Source organism: Rhinoderma darwinii, chromosome 3, assembly GCF_050947455.1.
Source record: "Rhinoderma darwinii isolate aRhiDar2 chromosome 3, aRhiDar2.hap1, whole genome shotgun sequence".
In the NCBI taxonomy this organism is placed as follows: domain Eukaryota; kingdom Metazoa; phylum Chordata; class Amphibia; order Anura; family Rhinodermatidae; genus Rhinoderma; species Rhinoderma darwinii.
Genome location: NC_134689.1, coordinates 3,792,777 through 3,798,906, shown reverse-complemented (window position 1 = coordinate 3,798,906; position 6,130 = coordinate 3,792,777).

Below are 6,130 nucleotides of genomic sequence, written 5' to 3'. Positions count from 1 at the left end.
GCAGTATTATAGTAGTTATATTCTTGTATATAGGGAGCAGTATTATAGTAGTTATATTCTTGTATATAGGAGCAGTATTATAGTAGTTATATTCTTGTATATAGGGGGCAGTATTATAGTAGTTATATTCTTGTATATAGGAGCAGTATTATAGTAGTTATATTCTTGTATATAGGGGCAGTATTATAGTAGTTGTATTCTTGTATATAGGAGCAGTATTATAGTAGTTATATTCTTGTATATAGGGGCAGTATTATAGTAGTTATATTCTTGTATATAGGAGGCAGTATTATAGTAGTTATATTCTTGTATATAGGGGTCAGTATTATAGTAGTTATATTCTTGTATATAGGGGTCAGTATTATAGTAGTTATATTCTTATATATATATATAGGGGTGGGTATTATAGTAGTTATATTCTTGTATATAGGAGCAGTATTATAGTAGTTATATTCTTGTATATAGGGGCAGTATTAGAGTAGTTATATTCTTGTATATAGAGGCAGTATTAGAGTAGTTATATTCTTGTATATAGAGGCAGTATTATAGTAGTTATATTCTTGTATATAGGGGCAGTATTATAGTAGTTATATTCTTGTATATAGGGGGCAGTATTATAGTAGTTGTATTCTTGTATATAGGAGCAGTATTATAGTAGTTATATTCTTGTATATAGGGAGCAGTATTATAGTAGTTATATTCTTGTATATAGGAGCAGTATTATAGTAGTTATATTCTTGTATATAGAGGCAGTATTATAGTAGTTATATTCTTGTATATAGGGGCAGTATTATAGTAGTTATATTCTTGTATATAGGGGGCAGTATTATAGTAGTTGTATTCTTGTATATAGGAGCAGTATTATAGTAGTTATATTCTTGTATATAGGGAGCAGTATTATAGTAGTTATATTCTTGTATATAGGAGCAGTATTATAGTAGTTATATTCTTGTATATAGGGGCAGTATTATAGTAGTTATATTCTTGTATATAGGAGCAGTATTATAGTAGTTATATTCTTGTACATGGGGGCAGTATTATAGTAGTTATATTCTTGTATATAGGAGGCAGTATTATAGTAGTTATATTCTTGTATATAGGGGCAGTATTATAGTAGTTATATTCTTGTATATAGGGGCAGTATTATAGTAGTTATATTCTTGTATATAGGGGCAGTATTATAGTAGTTATATTCTTGTATATAGGAGCAGTATTATAGTAGTTATATTCTTGTATATAGGGGCAGTATTATAGTAGTTATATTCTTGTATATAGGGGCAGTATTATAGTAGTTATATTCTTGTATATAGGGGGCAGTATTATAGTAGTTATATTCTTGAATATAGGGGCAGTATTATAGTAGTTATATTCTTGTATATAGGGGCAGTATTATAGTAGTTATATTCTTGTATATAGGAGCAGTATTATAGTAGTTATATTCTTATATAGGAGCAGTATTATAGTAGTTATATTCTTGTATATAGGGGCAGTATTATAGTAGTTATATTCTTGTATATAGGAGCAGTATTATAGTAGTTATATTCTTGTATATAGGAGCAGTATTATAGTAGTTATATTCTTGTATATAGGGGCAGTATTATAGTAGTTATATTCTTGTATATAGGAGCAGTATTATAGTAGTTATATTCCTGTATATAGGGGGCAGTATTATAGTAGTTATATTCTTGTATATAGGAGGCAGTATTATAGTAGTTATATTCTTGTATATAGGGGCAGTATTATAGTAGTTATATTCTTGTATATAGTTGGCAGTATTATAGTAGTTATATTCCTGTATACAGGAGCAGTATTATAGTAGTTATATTCTTGTATACAGGAGCAGTATTACAGTAGTTATATTCTTGTATATAGGGGCAGTATTACAGTAGTTATATTCTTGTATATAGTGGCAGTATTATAGTAGTTATATTCTTGTATATAGGGGGCAGTATTATAGTAGTTATAGTCTTGTATATAGGGGGCAGTATTATAGTAGTTATAGTCTTGTATATAGGAGCAGTATTATAGTAGTTATATTCTTGTATATAGGGGGCAGTATTATAGTAGTTGTTATATTCTTGTATATAGGAGCAGTATTATAGTAGTTATATTCTTGTATATAGGGGGCAGTATTATAGTAGTTATATTCTTGTATATAGGGGGCAGTATTATAGTAGTTATATTCTTGCATATAGGAGCAATATTATAGTAGTTATATTCTTGTATATAGGGGCAGTATTATAGTAGTTATATTCTTGTATATAGGGGCAGTATTATAGTAGTTATATTCTTGTATATAGGAGGCAGTATTATAGTAGTTATATTCTTGTATATAGGAGCAGTATTATAGTAGTTATATTCTGGTATATAGGGAGCAGTATTATAGTAGTTATATTCTTGTATATAGGGGGCAGTATTATAGTAGTTATATTCTTGTATATAGGGGGCAGTATTATAGTAGTTATATTCTTGTATATAGGGGGCAGTATTATAGTAGTTATATTCTTGTATATAAGGGGCAGTATTATAGTAGTTATATTCTTGTATATAGGGGGCAGTATTATAGTAGTTATATTCTTGTATATAGGGGGCAGTATTATAGTAGTTATATTCTTGTATATAGGGGGCAGTATTATAGTAGTTATATTCTTGCATATAGGGGGCAGTATTATAGTAGTTATATTCTTGCATATAGGGGGCAGTATTATAGTAGTTATATTCTTGCATATAGGGGCAGTATTATAGTAGTTATATTCTTGTATATAGGGGGCAGTATTATAGTAGTTATATTCTTGCATATAGGGGCAGTATTATAGTAGTTATATTCTTGTATATAGGGGGCAGTATTATAGTAGTTATATTCTTGCATATAGGAGCAGTATTATAGTAGTTATATTCTTGTATATAGGGCTAGTATTATAGTAGTTATATTCTTGTATATAGGAGCAGTATTATAGTAGTTATATTCTTGTATATAGGAGGCAGTATTATAGTAGTTATATTCTTGTATATAGGAGCAGTATTATAGTAGTTATATTCTGGTATATAGGGGCAGTATTATAGTAGTTATATTCTTGTATATAGGGGGCAGTATTATAGTAGTTATATTCTTGCATATAGGGGCAGTATTATAGTAGTTATATTCTTGTATATAGGGGGCAGTATTATAGTAGTTATATTCTTGCATATAGGAGCAGTATTATAGTAGTTATATTCTTGTATATAGGGCTAGTATTATAGTAGTTATATTCTTGTATATAGGAGCAGTATTATAGTAGTTATATTCTTGTATATAGGAGGCAGTATTATAGTAGTTATATTCTTGTATATAGGAGCAGTATTATAGTAGTTATATTCTGGTATATAGGGAGCAGTATTATAGTAGTTATATTCTTGTATATAGGGGGCAGTATTATAGTAGTTATATTCTTGTATATAGGGGCAGTATTATAGTAGTTATATTCTTGTATATAGGAGCAGTATTATAGTAGTTATATTCTTGTATATAGGGGGTAGTATTACAGTAGTTATATTCTTGTATATAGGGGGCAGTATTATAGTAGTTATATTCTTGTATATAGGAGCAGTATTATAGTAGTTATATTCTTGTATATAGGGGACAGTATTATAGTAGTTATATTCTTGTATATAGGGGGCAGTATTATAGTAGTTATATTCTTGTATATAGGAGCAGTATTATAGTAGTTATATTCTTGTATATAGGGGGCAGTATTATAGTAGTTATATTCTTGTATATAGGGGCAGTATTATAGTAGTTATATTCTTGTATATAGGGGGCAGTATTATAGTAGTTATATTCTTGTATATAGGAGCAGTATTATAGTAGTTATATTCTTGTATATAGGGGCAGTATTATAGTAGTTATATTCTTGTATATAGGAGGCAGTATTATAGTAGTTATATTCTTGTATATAGGAGCAGTATTATAGTAGTTATATTCTGGTATATAGGGAGCAGTATTATAGTAGTTATATTCTTGTATATAGGGGGCAGTATTATAGTAGTTATATTCTTGTATATAGGGGGCAGTATTATAGTAGTTATATTCTTGTATATAGGGGGCAGTATTATAGTAGTTATATTCTTGTATATAAGGGGCAGTATTATAGTAGTTATATTCTTGTATATAGGGGGCAGTATTATAGTAGTTATATTCTTGTATATAGGGGGCAGTATTATAGTAGTTATATTCTTGTATATAGGGGGCAGTATTATAGTAGTTATATTCTTGCATATAGGGGGCAGTATTATAGTAGTTATATTCTTGCATATAGGGGGCAGTATTATAGTAGTTATATTCTTGCATATAGGGGCAGTATTATAGTAGTTATATTCTTGTATATAGGGGGCAGTATTATAGTAGTTATATTCTTGCATATAGGGGCAGTATTATAGTAGTTATATTCTTGTATATAGGGGGCAGTATTATAGTAGTTATATTCTTGCATATAGGAGCAGTATTATAGTAGTTATATTCTTGTATATAGGGCTAGTATTATAGTAGTTATATTCTTGTATATAGGAGCAGTATTATAGTAGTTATATTCTTGTATATAGGAGGCAGTATTATAGTAGTTATATTCTTGTATATAGGAGCAGTATTATAGTAGTTATATTCTGGTATATAGGGAGCAGTATTATAGTAGTTATATTCTTGTATATAGGGGGCAGTATTATAGTAGTTATATTCTTGTATATAGGGGCAGTATTATAGTAGTTATATTCTTGTATATAGGAGCAGTATTATAGTAGTGATATTCTTGTATATAGGGGGTAGTATTACAGTAGTTATATTCTTGTATATAGGGGGCAGTATTATAGTAGTTATATTCTTGTATATAGGAGCAGTATTATAGTAGTTATATTCTTGTATATAGGGGACAGTATTATAGTAGTTATATTCTTGTATATAGGGGGCAGTATTATAGTAGTTATATTCTTGTATATAGGAGCAGTATTATAGTAGTTATATTCTTGTATATAGGGGGCAGTATTATAGTAGTTATATTCTTGTATATAGGGGCAGTATTATAGTAGTTATATTCCTGTATATAGGGGGCAGTATTATAGTAGTTATATTCTTGTATATAGGGGGCAGTATTATAGTAGTTATATTCTTGTATATAGGAGCAGTATTATAGTAGTTATATTCTTGTATATAGGGGGCAGTATTATAGTAGTTATATTCTTGTATATAGGAGCAGTATTATAGTAGTTATATTCTTGTATATAGTGGGCAGTATTATAGTAGTTATATTCTTGTATATAGGAGCAGTATTATAGTAGTTATATTCTTGTATATAGGAGCAGTATTATAGTAGTTATATTCCTGTATATAGGGGGCAGTATTATAGTAGTTATATTCTTGTATATAGGGGCAGTATTATAGTAGTTATATTCTTGTATATAGGAGCAGTATTATAGTAGTTATATTCTTGTATATAGGGGGCAGTATTATATTAGCTGGTGTATTATAGAGATTTAGATTATCAGGACAATGGCGGATGAGTTTGAAGAGTGACAACCCCTTTTATGTAGCAGAGCTGTGCTCAGAGCATTCGTCACTTTCGCTTTTCCCACCCGCCGCGCTGTAACATGATAGAATTACACAGAATCATCTTTACAGACACGTATCCGCCGGCTTTTATAAAACACTATGATACAGAAAATATTCATTTGTTGAAAAGGAATCGCATGCATTGTACAGTATCAGCATCTCTCCCATAACTGCCGCCCAGTGACGCTGCTGCACATTGGCGCAGTACAAGTCCCGCAGGTCTGGTGGCGGCCATTTTGTGTCCTGTTATTGTGCATTGTTGAGTGAAAACCTGAGGTACAGCCCTTGGTGCGGTGTTGCTTGGTTTGTCATTGAACTCCTGAGTACCTTGTTGCATTTACAATCAGTTCACAAAAGTGAGAGAGGTGTTTCTAGAAGAACAGCCCTTAACGGAAATATTATGTGAATATGATGACATCACAATGACATCACACATGGGAGGCGTTTGGTCACTGCAATACTTTACAGCAGCAACTGCAACGGTTCTAGGAAATGCTCTCTCAGCGTAAACCTACATCGTGGTCGCAACCAATGGGGTCAAATCACCACACA